The following is a 25040-nucleotide window of genomic DNA, read 5'->3' on the forward strand; positions in this document are numbered from 1 at the left end:
TGCAGTGCCATGTACCAAGTGCATGTATGCCATTTCACAGAATATTCTACACCTGGATGTGGACAGCCTTGTAAATGTTAGACATGGTGTATGAGTCCAAACACAGTGATGACATGTGCCAGGAGTACAGAGTCCTACACATGTATGAAGCGTTGATATATGTTGTTCACAAAATATGTTACTGCTCTCTGTGCCACATGTAGCACACAGTAACTCAGGTCATGTTAGGATTCATGACCATGTGAATAGGTCCGTAACATTAGCAGGACAGTGGTCAACATACCACATTTGAAAAGTGCAGTTGAATTGCCCACGCATGTGATGTAATGCCCCATACTCTGTGTCGTATGCAGCAACATTGCCAACCCATCTTATCCTCACAGATCTTGACAGTGAGTTTGACCTAAGGGATGTCCGTACAACATTGTCATGTGACATGCCAGTACTCAACACATCTTCAGATAGTGCTGGTCCTGATAGTGTCCAGGATGTCATTCAAACGGCTTCAAACAATAAACAGCATTAGCCAGTGCTGTTTCAAGATCCCTGTGCAGATGAGATGTACGGCATGCAGGCACCCACATATGAGATAACGGTGCTGTTGTGAAAGACGCTGACCAGATTTTTAGACACATATACAGGCAATGGGCAACATAATGGGAAACATCAAGTTACAAGTGTGATCTACCAAGGTCACATAACTGATGTTTATGATGAGCATAGTCAATGGTGACATGGTCCTTTCAAGATGTTCCAAGATGGTTCAATGGTATTGTGCAACATTAGCTAGCCTTGATACCTTGGACATGAGCAATATGGCGATGATGGTTGCTGTGCAGATGTGTGTTAATCTTGCACTTCAGGATGTCATTGTGATTTGTGCTGGTCAAAGTGTGATGTCTGCAGATGGTCTTTACATAACATGTTTCTTGTTCATTTGCCTAATATACATTTGGATGACATGTCCCATTCATGTTTCAGCTGCCAACATGACACCAACCCAGAAGCAGGACTTTGTGGGCAGAATGCTACCATCACATCCGTTAGGTGCAGAAGGGCTTCTGGAGGATGGGGCGGCTGTATGAAAGGGAGTGAGCATTGGACTCCTAGTGGGCCTTTCTACAAGGGGGACCACCCAAGGGACCATACACCCTTAGCACCCACATATCAGGCAATTCACAGGCCTTAGACAGGGCTGTGTCTGCAGGTGCTGTACAATCAACTTCAGCTGCCACAACAAGTGCCCCATTAACATCCCAGGCTGTACCTCCAGACTTTGTGCAGAAATTACGAACAGAAATAGCAGACCTGAAATTTCATATTGCAAAACTGGAAGATAAGACAGGCCCAATTATGGTTTTGCTTAGAGACATTAAGGGGGGTCATTATGACACTGGCGGTCTGTGATAATGTGGCGGTAGTACCGCCAACAAGCTGGCGGTACATACCGGCACATTATGACATTGGCGGGTTGGCTGAAGCCAACTCGCCAATATACCACACCGACCATCATAGCGGTAGCAGCCGCCGGGCCGGAGATAACAATCTCCAGCCCAGTGGCCGCTAATGTACCGCCGGCAGCATTTTGACAATGCTACTGCCATGGTTTTCGTGTCGTTCGTAAACCCACAAAAAGCATGGGGGTGGCCCTACCAGTGACAGGGAATTCCTTACCTGTCACTGGTAGAAGGCCCGCCCACCCCCTAACACTTCCCAGACGCCCCCACACCCTTCCATCCACACTCCTCCCTTCCAATCTCCCAACCCCATACACACACACTCGCAGACACACACCACGCATACACACATTCACTCACGCAGGCATATAAGCATTCATACATGCAGGCATCCATTCATACATGCACACATCCATACCACATTTACACTGGCATGCAGACACGCATTCATATTTCCATTCATTCACGTATTTTCACACATGCACACACACACACACGCAAACAACACATTCGCATTCACGCACACACTCACACATTCATGCACACACCCCCACACATAAAAACAACAACACCTACCCCCCTCCCCTGTCAGAAACCCAACTTGCCTGCATACAGTGGGTCTTCCGGCAGGGGACGGGACGGGGTGCTCCTACCGCCAGCAGCGCCGCCAGCAGAACACTGCCAGGCCATATTATTTTTTCATAATACAGCTGGCAGCGGTCTACTGGCATGGCGCTGCTGGTGGTAGAAGAGCCACTTTAAGACTATCCGCCAGTATGGCCACAGACGGATTGCCGCCGTTCTTGTGACGGAACTCCGGCTGTGGTCATTATTTGGCGGACGGATGTTAGCAGCGGCGACTGTCTTTTGGAGGCCGTAGCGGGGGTAGGTGGCTTTTACCGCCATTCTCAAAATGAGGGCCTAAGTCAGCAGAGACCCGGCACTGAGGATGACAATGGGCCTGATGGACACTGTGAGAAAGTAGCCTCTTTCTAGCCTTGTTACCCCCACTTTTGGCCTGTTTGTGAGTATATGTCAGGGTGTTTTCACTGTATCACTGGGATCCTGCTAGCCAGGGCCCAGTGCTCATAGTGAAGACCCTATGTTGTCAGTATGTTTGTTATGTGTCACTGGGACCCTGCTAGCCAGGACTCCAGTGCTCATAAGTTTGTGGCCTATATGTGTTCCCTGTGTGATGCCTAACTGTCTCACTGAGGCTCTGTTAACCAGAATCTCAGTGGTTATGCTCTCTCTGCTTTCAAAATTTGTCACTAACAGGCTAGTGATTAAATTTACCAATTCACATTGGCATACTGGTACACCCATGTAATTCCCTAGTATATGGTACTGAGGTATCCAGGGTATTGGGGTTCTAGGAGATCCCTATGGGCTGCAGCATTTCTTTTGCCATCCATAGGGAGCTCTGACAATTCTTACACAGGCCTGCCACTGCAGCCTGCGTGAAATAACGTCCACGTCTTTTCACAGCCATTTATCACTGCACTTAAGTAACTTATAAGTCACCTATATGTCTAACCTTCAGAAGGTTGGGTGCAAAGTTACTTAGTGTGTGGGCACCCTGGCACTAGCCAAGGTGCCCCCACATCATTCAGGGCAAATTCCCCGGACTTTGTGAGTGCGGGGACACCATTACACGCGTGCACTGTACATAGGTCACTACCTATGTACAGCGTCACAATGGTAACTCCGAACATGGCCATGTAACATGTCTAAGATCATGGAATTGTCACCTCAATGCCATTCTGGCATTGGGGGGATAGTTCCATGATCCCCCGGGTCTCTAGCATAATACCCGGGTACTGCTAAACTGTCTTTCCGGGTCTCCACTGCAGCTGCTGCTGCTGCCAACCCCTCAGACAGGTTTCTGCCCCACTGGGGTCCAGGCAGCCCTGGCCCAGGAAGGCAGAACAAAGGACTTCCTCTGAGAGAGGGTGTAACACCCTCTCTCTTTGGAAATAGGTGTGAGGGCTGGGGAGGAGTAGCCTCCCCCAGCCTCTGGAAATGCTTTGATGAGCACAGATGGTGCCCATCTCTGCATAAGCCAGTCTACACCGGTTTAGGGACCCCCCAGCCCTGCTCTGTCACGAAACTGGACAAAGGAAAGGGGAGTGACCACTCCCCTGACCTGCACCTTCCAGGGGAGGCGCCCAGAGCTCCTCCAGTGTGTCCCAGACCTCTGCCAGAGGCTCCTTCTGATAGGCTCTTACCTCTCTTGGTAACCAATCCTCCTTCCTTTGTAGCCAAACCTCCTTTTCTGGCTATTTAGGGTCTCTGCTTTGGGGAATTCTTCTGATTACGAATGCAAGAGCTCACCAGAGTTCCTTTGCATCTCCCTCTTCACCTTCTACCAAAGGATCGACCGCTGACTGCTCAGGATGCCTGCAAAACCGCAACAAAGTAGCAAAGACTACTACTAGCAACCTTGTATCGCTTCATCCTGCCGGCTTTCTCGACTGTTTCGAGGTGGTGCATGCTCTGGGGGAAGCCTGCCTCCTCTCTGCACCAGGAGCTCTGAAGAAATCTCCCGTGGGTCGACGGAATCTTCCCCCTGCAACCGCAGGCACCAAAAGACTGCATCACTGGTCCTCCGGGTCCCCTCTCAGCACGACGAGCGTGGTCCCTGGAACTCAGCAACTCTGTCCAAGTGACTCCCACAGTCCAGTGACTCTTCAGTCCAAGTTTGGTGGAGGTAAGTCCTTGCGTCCCCACGCTAGACTGCATTGCTGGGTACCGCGTGATTTGCAGCTGCTCCGGCTCCTGTGTACTCTTCCAGGATTTCCTTTGTGCACAGCCAAGCCTAGGTCCCCGACACTCTAACCTGCAGTGCACAACCTTCTGAGTTGTCCTCCGGCGTCATGGGACTCCCTTTTGTGACTTCGGGTTGACTCTGGTTCACTTTTCTGCCAAGTGCCTGTTCAGGTACTTCTGCAGGTGCTGCCTGCTTCTGTGAGGGCTCCCTGAGTTGCTGGGTGTCTCCTCCTCCAAGTGGTGACATCCTGGTCCCTCCTGGGCCACAGCAGCACCCTAAAACCTCTATCGTGACCCTTGCAGCTAGCAAGGCTTGTTTGCAGTCTTTCTGCGTGGGAACACCTCTGGAAGCTTCATCGCGACTTGGGACATCCATCCTCCAAAGGAGAAGTTCCTAGTCCTCTTCTTTCTTGCAGAACTCCAAGCTTGCACCCTTGCACCCTCAGCAGGCATTTCCTGGGCTCCTGCCCCCTCTCGTCACTGTTGCAACTATTGGACTTGGTCCCCTTGTCTTACAGGTACTCAGGTCCGGAAATCCACTGTTGTTGCATTGCTGGTGTTTGTTCTTCCTGCAGAATCCCCCTATCACGACTTCTGTGCTCTCTGGGGGTAGTAGGTGCACTTTACACCTACCTTTCAGGGTCTTGGGGTGGGCTATTTTTCTAACCCTCACTGTTTTCTTACAGTCCCAGCGACCCTCTACAAGCTCACATAGGTTTGGGGTCCATTCGTGGTTCGCATTCCACTTTTGGAGTATATGGTTTGTGTTGCCCCTATACCTATGTGCTCCTATTGCAATCTATTGTAATTCTACACTGTTTGCATTACTTTTCTTGCTATTACTTACCTAATTTTGGTTTGTGTACATATATCTTGTGTATATAACTTATCCTCACACTGAGGGTACTCACTGATATACTTTTGGCATATTGTCATAAAAATAAAGTACCTTTATTTTTAGTAATTCTGTGTATTGTGTTTTCTTGTGATATTGTGCATATGACACCAGTGGTATAGTAGGAGCTTTACATGTCTCCTAGTTCAGCCTAAGCTGCTTTGCCATAGCTACCTTCTATCAGCCTAAGCTGCTAGAAACACCTCTTCTACACTAATAAGGGATAACTGGACCTGGCACAAGGTGTACCTCTGGTACCCACTACAAGCCAGGCCAGCCTCCTACAGACACTACTTCCCTTTCCTTTTGTATATAGTTTTTTCATAGTTGGTGTATTTAGATGGTTAGCGTATTTTAGATTATTTCTAGTACATATTAGTTTTTCTTAGGGTGGTGGCTTTTTGGGTTTCCCTTTTTCTTTGGTGTTTCTCGAGGGGTGGGTTTCTGGTGTGTGTGTTGTTAAAATCTTTGTTTAAATAACATAAAAAAAATACAGTTTAAAAAATATAGAAAATACATATTTGTTTAGGCTATGGCCCAAATTATGACTTTGGCGGTCTTTTTACAAGACCGCCCAATTCGTGGGCGCCAAAAGACCGCCAGTGCTGGCGGTTTTATGACTGTTGCATTACGACTGCCTACAGAATTCCAGCCAAAATCTGACAGCGGTCGTGCTGGCGGTCAGTGGGGAAGAGGGGGTTCCACCGCCACCCCAAAAGGATGCCACATGCCGTACTCTGACCCGTAATACGATGTGACGGTCTCCTGATGGCGGGGCGCTGCTCGCGGTGGAAGCATCGGAACCCGTACCCTCCTGGACTACCTCCTCAACGGATGATGTAAGTGATTGCTCAACAGAGAAGGGGGCGGGGTGTGTGTGCATGTGTGCACTTGCACTGTGTGGCCCATAACTGGGCTGCATTTTACACTCAGAGCTGCTGCTGCTGCTGCTGCTGAGGGGCTGTACCTGTGCCAGCTCCAGATCCAGGCTACCCTCCTTTTACTGTCCTCAGCAGCCTGGGAGCAGGGAGCGGAGGGAGGCAGAGAGCTAGGCCGCTGGCAACGGGGATCCTTCTGGACCCAGGTAAGAGACTTGTTTCACTTTCTCTTCTATGTGCACATGGGATTCAGCACTGCGTATAGACAGTATTTGCATATGAGGGGGGTCTGTGCTTGGAAAAAAGGAAACATGCAGTCACAGATCCACTTGAAAAGAACCTGTCTCCCCAGAGTCCTTGGAAAAGCAGTGGTGTCATGGGGTGTGGAGTTCAGGCCAGCAGGGAGAGCTGGAGACCAGGTGATAGACTGGCAGCCCCCTCCACATAAAGATGTATGTGGCCTGAGAGAGAGCCTTATATCATATTGGCAATCCAGGTAGGCACTTTGTAAAAGTACCAAGCTGCAGGTGGTAAACTGGTTTGCTGCTGCTAGTGCTGAGCCCAAAGAAAAGGCTGTCCGAGGCTGTGTGTAAGTGCAGAGGAAGCAAGGCTGGTGCAAGGTGGAGGGTGTGCTTGGCCTTCCATAGCAAGTTTGTGAAAGAGGGCAGTTGTTGAAGGGAAGTGTGCAGGTGTAGAGAGCTGCAGGCTCCATGCCGGTGGGCTGTCAGCACAAGAGGCCTGAAACACCAGCTTTCGCTGCCCTTGACACACTACCCTGGCCTGAATGTGCCAGATCTCAGAAGCGCTAGGCAGGGTCGGGCCGCCTGACCCTGCTTAGTGCTTCTGAGATCATGCGCATTCAGGCCAGGGTGGTAGGGCAGGTGACACAGCACTACACGCGCAGAACTCTGTGTGATTCCACTGAGTTTTTAGCCAACTCAACGGAATTCCGCTGAGTAGAACTCCATGAGCTCTGCACCAACCCTAAATTGTTGCGCCGTGGCCGGGTGCACGGGCCGCTGCGCCGCAATTTATGGGGAACGCGGCAGCCCGCGGGCAGGCAGCGGGGGAAGCCGCGGCTCGGTTCCAGGGTCTCGATCCTTGCCGCGCTCAGCGTGTAAGATTATATAAACACACCTGGGATTCCCGGGACCCCCTCCTTACACCACTTACCTTTTCACACAGCCAAAAGCCGTATGCCTGCACATGACTCGTTTTTATGCATGCTTTTCCCCTTCCCAGCATGCTGTTCACTTCCTCTCTTCCTTGAATGTATTGTTTCTCTTTTCTTAGGAGCATGTTTTCTATTCTAAGTTATGACCTTTTCCTCAAACCAAGATGGTGATTTTACTACTTCCTGTTTTCCACTTCCTGTCTAGGGGTATATAAGGGGAATCTATCTTCCTTCTCATTGCGTTGCAACACTCCTGCGGTGGTAGTCAAGCTCCGGCTGGTTTCCTCTTGTGGCGCCAGTTGTTCTTGATCTGTGTTCTGTCTCCAGAATTCCTGAATTCCAGAATCTTAAGTCCTAACATCCTTGTGTCCTCCTTTTGTTTCAGGGAGTTCCTGTTGGAGGTTTTTTACCCTTTTGGGGTTTTTACTCTGGGACTCCTTCTGGAGGGCACGGACTGTAGTGGCTTACTATTGTCAAACAGCACCGTGGCTACTGGAAGGGGTCGCCCCTACCTCGGCCAGAGCAGGACTTGCAGGAACCGGAGCCACTCACCACCTCTCTCCAACCTCGACGGTAAGCCCAGGGTGAATCCTGACATAAATAAGTTAAGATAAGCTAAGTTAGTTGTATGTATAAGTTAGGATGAGATAGTATAGGCTAGGTCAGTACAGGTAGGTTAGTTAGTTTAGGGAATTTTAGAGTGAAATTTATAGTTTCATTAAATCTTGTTGTTTCCTACTGTATGGTCTCCATCGTGATTTACTGTCTAGGTGGAAGCATAACAGGCCATGTTAGGCACATGCCTTTGGCTTTGCAAACATTACCTTGGAACATGGGTGACTATGTGTATCCCCCTTGGTCAAGTACCTGTCAGGTTGGCAATGGTGTCACATCAGCTATCTCCAGACACTGTTCAGCAATGTATTTGACAATATGGATGTGCATGGATACACATCCCAAAACAGTTATTCATACACAGTTGCTCTGTTTTGGTAAGTCATTGGACATACATTGTTGGAATGTTGTTGTAAATCCACTCACACTAAATCTCAGGATTTGTTACTTACACACTAATGGCTGCCCCTTACAGTCTTACATATGCATCATTTGTTTGTCACATCAATGTTGAGCTGTTGTTACCGTCCTTGCTTAGCCCAGCCACTTGAGTTGTGATTTTAACAGCTGTCACAATCCATGCATGCTACCCGTTGCATGATGTGCTTGGGAGCCTCAGAAACTGCTTGCTAGTCAATATAGATATCAGTCACCTCACTTATGTTTCAGTCAGTGTGTGTGGCTCTGTGTCTGTCACAAATTCACACATATTCCTTAGGCAAGTACTCAGTGTATTGGCCGCCGACACTAGATGTGTTTCCATCTATCTATGTGTGCTGCATGATACGGCACACAGAGCAATAGTTGACAAGGCGGAGGTATGTGGATAGTTCTCCCCCTTGCATCACACTCACACCACACGTTGGGTGCATAGGAATCTGACACATTCCCAAAATTGTAACTGTGGGAAGGCATTAGATTGCTACCACACCTCAGAGGTGGCATTGTAGTGGTCCTACAAATGAATACATATTTTTGCAACATATTTATACATCTTTCAATGAGTGTTACATTTAGCAGCACACAATGGAAGTGGTAGACCTACTACCTGATTGTTTATGTTGCAGAATGTGTCCCTTCCAGCACATGTGCAATCATGCCTGTAACACAGGCACCCCTACACCATGGTGCAGATGTGCCTGCATTGGCACTTGGCAGCAAACTGTGCGCCAGTGCAGAGGTAATGGGCAGCAATGCCCTGTACCTTGTGTGGACATTTCATTTGTGCCTTTCCCAGTGATTCAGGGAGGCATATCTCATCGCTTGCAGCCCAACCCTGCACAACAGGCATCATACATGATGCCCAGTGAGAGTTAAACGTGGACAGATGCTATAGTTGACACAGTGAAGGGAGTGGGGTGATGGTTGTGGACTGGTCTGGTGGGAGGTCAGTGCTCATTACGTGTTTGGTGTTTACCCATTAGTGTGCCAACATGCAACCCTTTGGCATGCATACAGTGCTATTTATCTCTGGGACCTAAGTGCCTCCTCCTTAAAGTATTTGTTAGTTACCACATTGCCCTCCACCACAACTTACCCTATGGATGTTGCTGTTCACCCTATGCTGCACTGTCCTGTCCCTGGACTCCTGCCACCAACTCCTCACGTGTGATGGCTGCCACCATCTCGTCCAGGTGTTCTTAGCTTGCAATCATGCCAGTGCTTTTTATAATCTATGATGGTCCTCTTGACTTCTGCCTTACTGTTGACTTTATCCACAATGGACTGCCATATAGCCTCATTCCTCCCAAATGGCAAAATTGTGGTGACAAAGTTCTAGTGTTGATGCTCTGTCACCTCAGTGATCAGGGTCTGGTTCTCCTTCTCACTGAACCTGCATTTTCTCTTCCTCTTCCCCTTCTCCTGGGAGTCTTTCAGGACATTCCGGCTGGTACTATCAAGTGGGCCCTCATGATCCTAATGAGGCTGCTGGATTTAGGTGGGAGCATCACCTGAATTGTGGGGAACTGAGTCCAGTCCCACACCATCTGACAGCTGTCGGCCTAATCTGTTTCTGGCCAACTAGTAGCGCCTCATTTCTGCCCAAGAGCAGGGATGATTTGTGGCAACTGGGCGCATGACAAGACGACTGCTCAGGGGAATCATGGTGGATCAGATCTTATCCTTTTCTCTCAGTTACATTAGTCACACACATGCAAAGACAAACAGAGACAGGAAATGGTTCCATAGGACTTATTGAATCACCTGCATCCTAGATAAAATGTCATGAAATGCAATATTTAGAATGATCAATCAATGAATCAGTGCTTGTAAAGCACAACTACTCATCTGTTAGGGTCTCAAGGCGCTGGGAGGGGCGAGAGGGGGAAAAGAGTAGTGTATACCCGTGAGGTGGTTATTAAAAAAGCCATGTCTTCAGTTCCTTTGTAAAGCTGATGAAACATACTAAAAGCAAAATGGTGGCAAGGTAAGTGAAACACAGGAGAAGTTCCACCATACTGTCACTATGCAAAATATATGCAATTCTTACCTAGGCCATGTTAGAGAAGAGCAGGATAAATCCTGATACGCCCTTCAGGATTTCCCTCTGGGAAGACATCATCCCCCATATTTGAGTATGATAGTAGCCAGGAACCCTGTTGTCTATAGAGACACCATCCCCATGCAGGCTAGGGAACCGGTGGTCTCAGCAAGTGGCTGTAACAAAGCTATCTCACTTCAGCCTTGAGGAAAGCACAAAGTGAAAAGAATGTTGTGCTAAGAAATGTAATGCTTTCCTAGGTGAAAGGATAACTAGATAAAGAAAAGAAAATACCACCATGAATGTGGCCAATTCTAAACTAATAAAATGAAGCAGAATAAAATGTTACTAGGCTAAAAGCTACATGCTGCAGGCTTAGTTGCTAACATAACACGCCCAGAAACATTACTGAAAATGGCTAAACAACAGTACTGGGGTCATTGGGGCACTCCGGGGGTCTTTGCTGTACTGGAGTCTCCATTTTTCATGCAATGTCTCCTGTTCTTTTTTTGTGTGTTTGTCTTTTTTTAAGCTTATAGCTGCCAAAGTGATATTAGCATGGCTAGCGTCCAAATGTGTGTGAGAAGTCAGGCTAACGCAAAGGCTAGCTTAATTTTTTATGCTAGCCTGTTCCTACCACCATGATGAGCAGTTTTGTAAATACTGCGCACACATGGCAGGAAGAGTTGACTTAGTGTGGTGTGCTAAATTCGTAGATGTACAGATGCACTGGCACAGTTGTGCGTAATTTCTTGTAAATGAGAACTTAAGGCCCATATTTATGGAAAGTGGTGCAGTGCAGCGCAACAAGTCACCTTGTTGTGCTACACTGCATCACTGGGAAAGGGCAGGACTGTGCCGTATTTAATGCATACAACCCATTCCTGTCCTGTTTCCTGTGCTAGTCGACAATGGCCTGCCGAGAAGCATATTCCTCTATCTATATTTGTTGCAGAATGTAGCACACATAGAAAGAGGAAGTATCAAGATGAAATAAAAATATTTCTCCTCGTTACGCCTCTCCTAGGCAGGCACATTTTTGGCACATTCCCAGGTTTACCAGGTTTGTTAAATCTGGAAATGTGTCCAAAACTATGGGAGTTATGAGGGAACACCCAAGCAACGCCCATGGAATGCCTCCCTGGTGCAGAGTAAGGCAATGCAGTGATTTGTGCTGCCTTGCCTTACTACATATTTTTGAGGCCATTCAAAGCCACAAAAAGTGGCTTTGCATGGCTCGAAAAATATCACTTAGTGGTTTGGCCACACATATAGACATTGCGGGGTACAAGCATGGTGCAAACCGCTCATACATCTGCCCCTAAAAATCACCCTACAAGAATATCAGAGCAAAAATATTAAAAACCAAAATATTGACAAGGTACGTATAAGCTCATAATACTTCCTCAATTTGCATTTGCTCTGTGTGTGTGTGTGTGTGTCTTCACAGTACATAAATATATATAGTGTAAAGGAAAATAGTGTGATATCTTTACACAGACCATGCAAATATCCAACAAATGTCCCACCTGTAGCAACCTAATTAATGTGTGTCAGCACCAGAAGGATGTTGCCTATGTCACTCTATACACAAGCTGTACAGATGTCATTGACTAATTGCAGAAACATTATTGCTTGCACATTATAGTTTACCTTCCTGTCCTCATTATAATATTCTCAAGAGTGAAGACACATACAATGACTTTTGTAGCTCACTGTTTCACCCAATTTAAAAGAACTTAACTTTGCCAATTTCAGTCTCAGGACAAGCTGTCTGAAATGAAATCTTTTTCCACTGCTCTACTTTACTGATATGAAGCACTTGCAATGAATAGCATTTGCACACTGTTGTGCTGTCATTGGAGAATGTCACTGCTGGCTTTTCAATAAGCCAGGAAGAATGCAAAAGGGCTGTGTGATTGGCATGTCAAGCATCTCCATGCTAGAAATCAATTGACTTAAGAGCACAAGCTAAAGCCTGCAGAATTACTCGGCTGTAGTAGCAGCAAAAATAGGAACAAGATGAGTGTTCTTTTTACACAACATACAGTAAGAGATACTGCAATAGACATGACTTGGATCAATCAATAATCCCTGATGGACAGTTTATCAATTGTGAGGAACTGTAAGGCTCATTCCATGAGCTTAAGGCATGAGAGGAATTCAACTGAAGTTTCCCAGACACAGACTGTCTAGTGGGTTTTAATAGTATTAGGAGGCCACATATGTTTGTCAGATCTGCCCAAGTGAAGCCTTGTAACAGCATCCTACATATAAAAATATTTTTAGAATCAATTGAATCGACAAAGAGAGAAAGCAGTAGGCGACCAATTTAAATACCATAAATTTCAACATATTTGTCTTTCGGTGTTTTGTTCTTGTGGCCATCCATTTGATATCTGTGCACTAGGGGTGAAAGGAGAGATGCAAGATGCCTAGGGTATTAGGGGCATTTCTATGCCATGCAATTCATTAAATTGCTTTGAGATATTCTGGTGGCAGCATCGTATTTAATATAATTTGTATAGCACCTCATATATTTAAGCAGGCTATAGGCGCTTTTGGTGGTCAGGATGATACTTTGGCCCATATTTATACTTTTTGATGCAAAACTGCATTTGTGCAGTTTTGCATCAAAAGTATAGCACCATTGCGGGACGTCAGCCGGGCACCATATTTATGGAATGGTGCAATCTGGCGCAAAGGGTGGGCTAGAGTTAAAAAAATGACGTTAGCCTGGTAGGGGTGGAGGTGTGGGAGAAGGGGTTTTTGCACCAAAAAATGACGTTAGGCTGGTTAGAGGCAAAAAAAATACCTCTAACCAGCCTAGTGTGATTTTCTGATGCAAAACCATCCATACCACACAACTCCTTTCTTATAAAAGACAGGAGCCATGCCACCACCCCAATGGCCAGCACAGAGAACAAGGGTCCCCTGGGCATGGCCATTGCACCCAGTGCCATGTACGGGTCCTATTTCAGGGCCCCCAATGGCACATTAAAAAATATTTTAAAATGCTTACCTATACGTACCCTACTTACCTGGGATGGGGTCCCCATCCTCTGGTGTGGGAGGGGGTGTTCCTGGGGCTTGGGGTGGGCTCCTGTGGGCTCCTTCCATGGTGTTTGACTATAGAAATGGGTCCAGAAGTCCCCTAACGCCTGCCCTGACCCAGGCTTAAATAATGGCACTAAGCAGGCTAAGCACCATTATTTAGGCCCGCCTCCCCCCCCATGCACCATTTTTGCACGAGAGGATAAAGAATGCTCTAGGGCCTCAGGGTTATTTGTTGGATGGGAACACCTCCCTTGCATCTCATTGACACAAGGTGGTTTCACGCATCCCAAAAATTTCTTCAACTCCAATATTTTGACGTGTCTAGCATCAAAATATAAATAAGGAGTTAAGTTTGCGCTGAATTAGCATAAAAAGAATGATGCTAATTTAGCACAAAGTAAGTTTAAATATGACCCAATGTTTGTTTTGTCAGTGACTGATTAGTCCTGGGACAGTCAGGTTCTAGCACTTGATCACCAGTAGCAACGGCACACAAGTCATCTTTTGGGGATCAGCCAAGACTTTGCCACCTTCCTGATATCCAGGTGACCCTAAACATTCCATATTGTTTCTGACAATGAGTTCCAGAATTTGACTTAATTGAGAGGATGTACCATTAATGCACATTTTCCTAAAAAGTGGGAAGAAAAGGGTGGCACTCTAGGAAAAATGACCTCATTGTGGTTTCGCTTGAGTGATGAATAGTATGGTGCCATGGATGGCCATGTGGAAAGTACTTCCGAGTGGCTGTAATACATCTGATCATCTTCAATCATATGAAGAAAATTGCACCAATTACAACAATCCTGAAAAGAGGTATTATAAATAATGTTCTTCAATATAGCACATTCTCTAGCTAAAGTGAAATTGCACGCCAAGTCAGCCTTACCCAGTCTCATTAACAGAAAGGACTACAATTTATTTTCCTAATTGAATGAGATTCAGTAGTAATCTGTGTGTACTGCAAAATAAGAGTAGGATTAATAGAAAAGTCAAGCTATGTCCGTAAAAATGAATATAGAATATTTGTTGTCCAACAAGATACAATTTAATAATAAAATGCTTTCAAGATGGTACCACCATTTTACATCATAGGAAAGCATATGCAAAAATATATAGGGCCTGCTTTAAGAAAAGTGGTGCTGCCCCTTAGCACCCCCTAATGCCACCATGTGTGCGTCGTATCTATGACGCTATTTCGGAGCTTTGCAGAATTAGCGTCCAAAATGTTGACACTAATCCTGAAAAGTCCATTGAAGCCTAGTGTAAACAATGACATGCCACGTTTTAATGCCTGCTCTGAGCAGGCATTAAAAGTGCTGAAAAAAATTACGCGAAGATATCTCTTAGCACAAAGGGTTACAAAGTGGCGCAATGTCTGCGTTGCAGCACTGTGTAAATTTGGCGTTCCGATTTTGCCTCGTTGCCCTCTTTGGGCACAAGGAGGCACTAAGGGCTCTTAAATCTGCCCCTTAACGTCTATGTAGCTATGTGGTTCAAAGGCTAAAATGTATTACCATTTGACTCAGGAAAATACTGCAAAACCAAAAGTAAAAAGCAAAAAGAAATCTATTGTTGTCAAATGGATATGTTTGTTCTCTATATTTTTAGACATATAGATAATGATTAAATATGTCTCTTTGATGGGCCATTGCAAAGCATGACTAGGCAATACAGAGTTACATAAAATATGGGCATATTTCTATTTTGATGACCAATTGAATTACGAGGCCTATGCAAGCCATAACTATTTACTTAGAGGGGTGCACATGTGGGCATCTGAATACAAGTGTAACCAGTGCATAGCCTCTTATACAAGCTGCGTAGCAGCATGGCTTATTTTTAAATGTCTACACTGGTGAGTGGCCTGTAATATCTTTATGAATGTGGAGTTTCCACACATAAGATGATAGTGCAGTCCTATCTTTTAATGTGCGGAGACTCCGCAGTAGTAAAGATACTATTAGTACCATTAGTAAAATACCTTTGGGAATAGCAAACAATCGTAAACGGACACAAAAGTGTATGAATCAGGCCCCACATTTATAACATTTGTCAGATACCATAAGTGTCTCTGTGAAGCAATCAATGTAGGTTGCCATATATGAAGAAGAAGGAGAGAAATATGACCATGTATCATAACTGTACTGAACTGATTTATACAAAAATGAAGGCCCATATTCATGAAAAATGGCGCACAACTGCCTTAACGCAGTTGTGCATAATTTTTTGTATTGCCGGCTAATGCCATTTCCTAACACCAACCATGCACCATATTTATAAAATGATGCACGATGGCACTAAGGAATGGCTAGTGTCTCCAAAAAAGATGCTAGCTGGTGAGGGATGGCATTTGGGGTAATGGCGCCAGTGGGTAAGAAATGACGTGAGGCTGGTTAGTGGAAAAATATCTGCCGCTAGTCAGCCTGGTGTCATTTTTTGAACCACAAGCAGCCAAGAAATTACTCCTGTCTAAGTATAGACAGGAGTCATTACCCCAACCCCAATGCCCACCACAGGTGACCAGTGTCCCCTGGGCAAGCCTTACATACCCAGTGCTAAGCTGAGGGCCCCATGTAAGGGGCCCCCAATGGCACCACACACACACACACAAACACCTACCTGCAACTTACCTGGGATGGGCTCCCTCCTCCTGTGGTGACTCTGTTGTGTGGGGGGTGGTGTTGCTGGGGCTTGGGGTGGGCATCTTTGTGCCCATTCCATGGTGTTTACCCATGGAAATGGACCTACCTGCACTCTAGCGCCTGGTCTGACCAGGCGTTAAATCATGGTGGTAAACGGGCTTAGCGCCATTATTTAGGCCCGCCTCCCAGTTGCTTCTAGTCGTTTCTGTGTCTGAAGTTAAATATCTGCTGGGGGGCTAGCGTCATTTTTAGGAAGGGAATGCCCACCATGCATCTCATTGATGCAAGGTGGGTTGGTGCTTCCTAGAAATGGCACTAACTCCAATATTTTGAGGTCTAGTGTCAAAATATATATGTGGAGTTAAGTTAGCGCCGTATTAGCCTCAAAATATATGACGCTAAGGCGACACTAACCTTCCATAAATATGGGCCTAAATGTATGACATATTATCATAAAGTTCTGAGAATTTACAGAGAGTAAATCAATCAAAGTTAACTAAGCAGACACACAGTGCTAGTAATAAAGGCAGCATAAAAAAGTGATCACATATATGAAGGAAAACAGCGAGTGACTATTTATAGTTCAATGTGTAGAGCATCGATAGAGGATAAAGTTAATAAAAATGTTGCTGTGCGAATAAGTTTTGAAAATGTATTTTTCACTGCTGTATGGCAGTAATCAAAGTTTCTACCCTAAGTGGATTAATGAGTCATGATCAGGACAAAAAACAATTTTGCTGAGCAAAAGTAGTAGTTATCCACGTCAAGTTTGATCAAGTTGATGTGTGGAGCCCCCAGGCAGTACAGATTAAGTAGATAAGTGTGAGGAGCTAAAGGTATTGATAATTTAAGAACAATTTCCATATGGAGCATAAAGATGAAGAGAGTTAATCTAGGAGATCAAAGGGACTTGTGATAGGTCCGCTTGCCAGTAGAATCTATTGGAGGCACACAAGGTGTGCTGGTTTAGTAAAGAAAGAGGGCCCCAGTGAGGACTCAGGTACCAAATTGAGGAGGAGTGGGCTAAGAGAGACAGCCTAATAAGGAAAACCTATCAGCGTGCAACCAGTGCTGTACTGGAGAGTAGAAATGGTCAAGGGAGCAGGATAGGCCTTTCCCAAGCTAAAGTAGTGGCCAGTGCAGAATTTAATACAGGGTTGAAATGCACCACACAAGGTCGCTGGGGTCAATTCTACTGACAACAAATAGGATACCACATGTGCACCAACTAAACTTTCTTTCTCATCATTCTCAGGGAATTGGGGCCTCTGTGGATATTTAAATATACAAGAGAATGCACATGCCCTTTCTGGTCCACCTGGGGCACCACCTTTCTCTCCACTGTTTCTCTGGTCCTGTCAAACCTGTTTTAAAAATCTGTGCTAGTTTTGCTCATGGTGTTGGCCCCCAATCACTAGGAGGAGTTTCTTCAGGTTGCCTAGCGGGTAACCCTTTGAGATTTCATTTTATTGTTTTTCTGGCCTCTAACGCCATGTTCTGGACCAGTCATCTGTCTGTCGGGTGCCTGGTGTTCTTCTCAGCCAGATGTCACCTCAAACAGCTCTCATAACCAAGGCCGATCTCTTTCCTTGCTTGCCTTTCTTGTCACAAGATAAGCCTTTCTAATCGTTGCTGCACTGTAAAAGGCACATTGGCACAAACACATTCTGTCCCCACCATTTTTCCCTGTCAGGAACGGACCTGATGACTGGCAAATGGACTTATTCTGTGGGGAAGCCTTTAATCCCCCTGCTGGCCAACAGAGTAATTAACTTGACTCAGCAGGTTGAATAAAAGCTAGAAATCTAATTAGGTGTGCAGTAGGAGAATGTGAGAAATCTTGAAGTGCCAGAAGGAGTGCAAAATGAAAATATGGCAAAAGTAACATTAATTATGCACCCAGGATACATTTTTACAGTGAGATTGGTGTGTCACCCTAGTCTGTAGGCCTAGCTATGGAAATACTATAGAAATGCCCTCTCACATAGGCCCACATAGATCAGCACTAATCTCTTCTGTGAGTGGCTAACTGTTCGATATCAGGCTCTCGCTCAGCCTACACATACATACAGCATTCGCTCAGTCTACACATGTACACACATGTCTACACATGCTCATGTACACCCAACCAAGTGCCACAGCTGCAACAGCAGAGGACCTTGTTTTAAAAGGTGGCCACTGGTGGCTATCACCTTAATTCAATTTAACAGAGCTTCAAGTGAATTAAGTAATTAAAAAAAGAAAACATCCATGAGGTAAATGGGTTAGAACTCATTTTCCAAGAGTGAGTTAAGCCTACATTGATCACTGTATATCTCTTATAGTTCTTTCATTAATAATTTAATGGCTCTTTACCACTAAATTCTTCTACTTGACAACCAAAGATAATGACATCAAGTTTGGCAGCTGTGGTCGCTCACACAGTGTGTTGAGGTAGTAATGTAGGGGGAGAAAAGCATTTTCTATGAGAAAGGTTCCCTTCATTTCTAAAACAGAAAACCCCACATTTTTTGTAAACATTATGCAACTGCTTTCTTTAGACAAATTGTTAAGCTTTTTTTCTATATCTCTTTACAAATTAACTACATTTAAAAAAATACTGGTGACCTAATTTCACACTACAAACTCAGGTATGGTGAAGGTGATGCAAGATGGGAATAATGTAAAGCCCCCACTCATACCCAACCAATGAGAACCATTCCATTGCTATTAGTGTATCGAGACAGACCTTTCCACTAGTCATTTATCAAAATCTTCTATTGCAAGGTGTGTTGCTGTCATTATCATTTTAATGTGTGTCAGGTTGCATCACATCCAAATTGCAATCTTCTCAATTTAGACTCCCTGAATACATCATATGAATAAAAACTAGACCACATTTCACAGAAAATACTGCTCTAATTTCCAAGTATGGTCCACAGATATAAAAAGAAAATGTAATAGCAGTGGAATGTGGGATGTACAACAAGCTTATGAGTGGAACATTGGAACGTATACGTTTTTTTGGTGACTTTAATAGTTTTCCTCTTGAGAAGTACATTTTGGGGACAGCATGGTTAGTATTCGCAGTACCCAAGCATTAATATGGATTTGTCAGTACATTTAGGTAGGGTCAGATTTACTTTTAAGCCAGAGTACAAAGCTCCATGAATAGGATGCAGTAAAAATATATGAATACACGAGAGCCCAATATTAGTGGGATAAATCCATGCCTATTTTCAGGTTTACCATTGAAAATCAAAATAATAGGTATTTAGATTAATTGTGGGTAAATGTAGTTTTTGGAGATACACAGATAATCTAGTATAGATCAAGTACTCCTGAATGTATGTAGCATATCTTTGGTTGAGAGCATCAGTTGTTCTTCTTTATCTATGCTATTTTGGTGTTAGAGTCTTCTGCTGCTTTATGATAGGTAGTCACTTACCTGCCACTCTCCTGAAACCTGTCTCAAACTAATGTTAGTGAGCATACACCTGTAAATCTAGACACAACCACAGATTTTGGGAATGATAGGGATAGAATGAGGTGATATAGAGGATGAATGTGCCAAAACTCCCCAGTGATGTCAAAGAAATAAATGAATCCTTGACTGATAAAGTCAGCCACTGGCTCCTTAAAGTCTGCAAGTACAGATCGGTCATAAGGGAAGACATATTACATGTACATAGCCACACTGATACACAACCAACCCTAAACCATACAAGGCATACAGCTTGTGAGCCATGATCTTGTTGATGGGCTATTGCGTTGGAACACAGATTTAGGCTAAGCAGTGGACCCTGCATCAGACTGAAGGATTTCCCTCCGCAGCATATGTTAGCAATTAAAAAACCCAAACCAAAGATACCTTGTTCTCACCAGAGCTCAGTCCCTGAAATTACTACTCATTCTACTAATCTTCAAGATGTAGACTGACTGAAATACAGTAACAAATTCGGAACATATACAATGAAACCATCACATAAAGTCTATCCTGCGTTTATGAAGGGACAGATATGGGCACCAAGGAAAAGGTTAAACCGTCCTCAGCTGGCTTATTAACAACAGTGAAAAAGGTTGTACACCTCGTAAACTTCATTCAACCTCCGCTAGGGTTAAGCACACATACAGTTACCATAAAATTACCATCCTGGAACATAGCGGGGCTAAAAGCCAAACTGAATGATCCCAAATGGGGCACATTTATTTACCAACACCATATTATGGTGCTGCAGGAGACATGTGCTATAGACCCAGTGTTTAGGACAGAGTATCTTTCTTTTTAGAAAAATGCTGCACCATGTAACACAGGAAGAGCCTCTGGCGCTTTGTTAATATGGTTAAAAATGGGTGAAGACAATAGGGAATGAGAGTAACGATCTATTGGATTTTGTTTTATCTCTTTTTAGCCCAAATAAATGTAGCCACATTGTAAATATCAACCTCTACATATGGTCACTTCTTGACAATTTGCAGTCTCGGACCATTGACCTCCTGACTGATATGCTCAACCAACTACACCCCACATGGTCTAAAATAATTACAAGTGACTGTAATGGAACAGTTGTGCCAGGGGAAAGTTTGTCTTCCCTGACTTGCAAGGAGGACGAAGTGTGTAGGTGTCTTCTCTATCTGTCGATTTCAACTATATGCAGATGAAAATGGCCAAACAAATTACTGATACCATATTTACCTATGGGCTAAATGCTGTGAATTGACCTTAAATGATGGATATGGAAGTAGTGTTAAAAAAGGACAGTGACTGCAATGCCCTTAGTGACAAAATTCATCATGGTCCCCTCACTAATTTACACTGATAAAAAATGCACCCACAAATGCCATCATTGGTACAAATAATCAAAGAAATGTCGAAAAGGCCATGGTTTGCTGAAAATGATACACTCATAAACCAAATTTATCAAACTTGGGTTGAGAGATTGATTAAAGCAGTATTTTATTAGGGAGGGGGTGAAGGGCCAAACCCAGATGGCTGCTTTGGCTGGTTTTTTAGCAAGCGTAAGATAAGACAGAGGGAAAATGGCTGCAGAGAGAAAATTATATATGGAAACGTTATGTGACAGTAGAAGAAAACATGGGAGGAAGCCCAGTGGGATGACCTAATGGAGGAACTGCAAAACAAGAACACAAAGGCATTTAGGGAAATAATAGCCAATGGGAGCTAGTTCGTAGAATCCCAGTTAGATTCAGCTGTGCAACCCAAGATTTGGGTGACCCGCTCCTTTAAACTGTATGAGGAGAAGAGTACCAATGCGATGCCCCATGCAGACTCGACAAGTTCTGTCCAGGCAGGCTCTCAAACGGATAAAGGTGTGGAATAAACTTCTGGAATTAGGGTTGGATGAGACAGAACAAGCTCTGCACTAAATGAAAAAGGAGAAAGCAGCAGGCCCTGATGAAATCCCTCGGGACCTGTTTCTCCCCGATCTTTCAATCTGAGTCTCCTTTTTTAACACTTTCAGTAATGCCATGGTGAGAGGTGAGGATATTACCCCCCTTGAAGAGGAGCCATTATTGTCCCTATGCACAAGAAGAAGAGGAAGGATATTCCTGCTAATTACAGGCCCCTCAGCCTTATCGATAATAGTCTAAAATATGTTTGTATGCAGGTCCTTTGTAGACTTTTGGCATGGATTGCCAACCACCATATCCTCATAGAATTGCAGGTGGGGTTCATAGGCACAGTCAGTACGCTTCGCTTCATGACAATGGCCCTTATTATGACTTTGGTGGCGGTCTTTTCGTAAGACCACTTAAGCTGCGGGCACCTAAAGGCTGCCAGTGCTGGTGGTCTTAAAACCATCCTATGACGACTGATTTTGGAATTCTGCCTGAAATCGGGTGGAATTCCGACACCAGTCATGCAGGGGGTCGGCGGTGGCGAGCCGGTTCCTGATGGCGGGGCGCTGCCTGTGGTGGAAGCATCAGGACAGTTCCCCTCCCGGGCAACCTCCGTGATGGACGAGGTAAGTGGATCATCCGACAGGAGAGGGGGAGGGGGTGTGTGTGAGTGCATGTGTGCAAGTCGTAAATGTGGGGGGAGTGGTGGTGTTTGTGGGTGCGTGTCTGTGTGTGAGTGATTGTATGTGGATGGGGTAAGGGTGTGTGTGAATGTGAGTGTCTGTGGATTGAGAGATGGTGGGTGCGTTTGCGTAAGTGGATTTGGGTGGGGTTGTGAGTGTTTGTGGATGGGGAGGGGGTGAGTGCGTGAGTGTGTGTATGCGGGTGTGAGCGATTGAGTGTGTGAGTGCGATTGCGTAGATGGAAGGGGTGAGTGTGTGTACACGTGTGCATGTGTATGTAAGTGGATGGGGAGGGAGGTGAGTATTTGTGCGAGTGGACGGGGAGGGGGTGCGTGTTTGTGTGAGTGAATCCAGAGAGCGGGTGCATGTGTGTCAGTGGATGGAGCGAGTGGGTGCGTGTGTGTATGCGGTGCAGGGGGAGAGGGGTGTGAATGTATCTATGTGCTAGGGGAGAAGAGGAGGGGAGAAAGGGGGAGTAAATGTATGTATGCGCTGGAGGGGGAGGGGTGTGTGGGTGCATGTATGCACTGGAGGGGGAGGCGGAGTGAATGCGTGCATGAGTGCTGTGTTTGTGTATGTATGTTAGTTTGAATGGGGGTGTATGACATGAGTGCGTGAGTGAGTATTTGTGTGTCGGAGTATGTGGTTCATGTGTGCGGGTAGGTGGACGTGTGTGCTTGACTATCCCGGTGATGGGATACAAAATGCTGGCGGTCTTTCATGTCGTAATACCGCTAGCAGTATTACGGCATCTGCCGAGCCGGAGGCACTCACCTCCAGCCCGGCGTACCACAGAAAAGCAGCAGGACAGGCGGAGTATCGGCAGTTTGGCCTAAGCCAAACTGACAAACTCATAATTTGGCAGTCTTCACCGCCGGCCCGTCAGCGGTGAGACCGCTACGGCTGGTCTGGCGGTCTTAACACTGCCAGGCTTGTAATGAGGATCAATATTTGGAAATATGTTGAATTAAAGCTGGACCATTCATCAATCAATCTGTAGAGCGTTACTTGTTACCCGTGAAGGTATGCAGGCGCTGGCACGGTCCACTCGATTAGCCGTATAGCCAGGTCTTCAGGGACTTTCAGAACTCTGGGAGGTCTGTAGATGAAAGGGTAGCTTGTTCCATGTCTTCAGTGCTAGGCAGGAGAAGCAGTTAGCTCTGCATCCTCTCCATCAGATGCAGGTGGTGAGGGTTAGAGAAAGGGACCTGGAAGTTTAGGCAGTGATTCAAGTAGGTGAGTCCGTAGTTGTGTACAGTCTTGTATGCATGGGTCAGAAGCTTGAAATGACATATTTTCTGTACAGAAGGCCAGTGGAGTTCCCTGAGGTAGGGTGGTGATGTGTTTGTCCAGGGAAATCCTGGACGAGTCTTGCTGCAGCATTCTGTATGGTCCATAGTCATCAGAGCCCTGCATAGAGAGTGTTGCAGTAATCCAGTAGGCTGGAGATGAGGGTCTGGGTGATGGTTCTTCTGGAGCTTTGGGGTAGCCATTTGAAAATCATTTGAAGCATGTGGAGGATTAAGAAGGAGTATGAGGAGACAGAGTGAACCTGAGTCATCATGGTTAGCTTGTTGTCCTAACATGGTCAGCGGGGATAGGAGTAGGTCCATGTTTTCAGGACCACCAGGGTGCGTCCCAATGGGAGCTTCTATTTTCAAAAATCTGTACTTCTGCCCTGTCCATGTTGACCTTCAGGCAGTTGACCTTCATCCAGTTGGCCTGGCTGTCATGCATTTAAGGAAGTTGTTCCAGGTGTTGGTGGTGTGTTGGAGAGGGAGAGGATGAGTTGTGTTTCATCAGCATAGGATATGATGTTGAGTCTGTGGGTTTTGGCGATGCTGATCAGAGGTGTCATATAAGTGTTGAAGTGGGTGGGGCTGAGTGAGGATCGTTGTGGTACTCTCAGTTGATTTCCTTGGGTTCGGAGGTGAAGGTGGAATTTTTGCATTCTTCTGGTGAGGAAAGAAATGATCCATCTGAGTGCGGCTCCTTGGATGCCTATTTTGTGCAGCCTCGTGAGGTTTAGTGCATGGGAGACCATATCGAAGGCTGCCAAGAGGTCTAGGAGTATCAGAGTCACAGTCTTTCCTTGGTTGCGTAAGCCTTGGATGTCATCTCCGGCTGTCTTGTGCTGTGGGCTGTGGTTCCTGCAGAATTTGGATTGGGAGGAGTCAAGTACGAGGTTCCGTTACAGATGTGAGGAGAGTTGTTGGTTGCCAGCTTTTTCTAATACTTTGACAAGGTACAGGAGCAGGGAAATTGGCTGGTAGCTGTTGAGTTTGCTGGGGTCTGATGAAGGTTTCATTAGTAGGGCGTTGACTTCTGAGTGTTTCCTGGCCTCAGGGAAAGTGGCTGTGGCAATTGAGGCGTTGAACAAGGTGGTGAGTACAATGCTGATTTTGGCTTGCCTTCAGGAGAGTCACCTTGACCACCTTCCAAGGGAAAACCTTTGAAAGGTATGAGGGTTTTTCTAACAGGAAAATCCTTTTTCCTATCCATCCTGTGGTAGTTCTTTTAGCTGGGCCTGTTTGTAATGTTATATAGGCTATAAGGAGGACAGACCCAGTCCCACAACCTCCTTCTCCCTCTTGATTTTGTGTTCTTCTATGAACTGTATTAAAGTAAAAATTTGACTTGACTTTAAATAAAATGTTTTCAATGTCTACATTCAATTCCTACATAAAACAAATTGACACATAAAACTGTATTTGTATATTAATATTCAAATCATTAATCATATAGAGATTCATAATAAATGCTATTATACCAATGTGAAATATATTATATACATCTAAAAATGTGTATACTATTCCTTAAAATATTATGAATAACTTAACTATGTATACATAAATAAAAGGAAATGTTATATTTTATTTGATAAATTACAATCATATAACGAGGAGGCCCGATATAACCACAAACATTTGGGAAAGTTCACAAAATTGAGTTGGTTTGATATTTACCATTCTAATTATAGTGCAACATAAATTGGAGAAAGTGCAAAAAATTGAGAGTTTAATTTACTATTCTAAATCCAGTTCC

The sequence above is a fragment of the Pleurodeles waltl genome, chromosome 3_1 (genome assembly GCF_031143425.1).
Source record: "Pleurodeles waltl isolate 20211129_DDA chromosome 3_1, aPleWal1.hap1.20221129, whole genome shotgun sequence".
Classification (NCBI taxonomy): domain Eukaryota; kingdom Metazoa; phylum Chordata; class Amphibia; order Caudata; family Salamandridae; genus Pleurodeles; species Pleurodeles waltl.